The following is a 350-nucleotide window of genomic DNA, read 5'->3' on the forward strand; positions in this document are numbered from 1 at the left end:
TTGTACTGTCTCATGTTGTGATATTAATGTTAATATCATAGCTTGGGGACAAGAATTGGAAAGGTTATGGTTTAATAGTGATATTTTGTGTGTCAAGTTGAAAAGAGGTCAACTTTGCTGAATAGCTTTAGTATCAATTTGACACATTTGGCCTGAGGGAGCCTCAGCTGGGAAATTTCCTCCATTAGACTGACCTGTGATCATGTCTGTGGGGCATCTTCTTGATTGTTGAGTGATATAGGAGGGCTGCAGCCCACTGGGGGTCGTGCCACCCCTGGACAGGTGGGCCTGTGTTGTATAAGAAAGCAGGCTGAGCAGGGGGCAGGGGAGCAAGCCAGTAAGCATCATTC

This window comes from Nannospalax galili, unplaced genomic scaffold (assembly GCF_000622305.1).
Source record: "Nannospalax galili isolate Female #2095 unplaced genomic scaffold, S.galili_v1.0 scaffold203, whole genome shotgun sequence".
In the NCBI taxonomy this organism is placed as follows: domain Eukaryota; kingdom Metazoa; phylum Chordata; class Mammalia; order Rodentia; family Spalacidae; genus Nannospalax; species Nannospalax galili.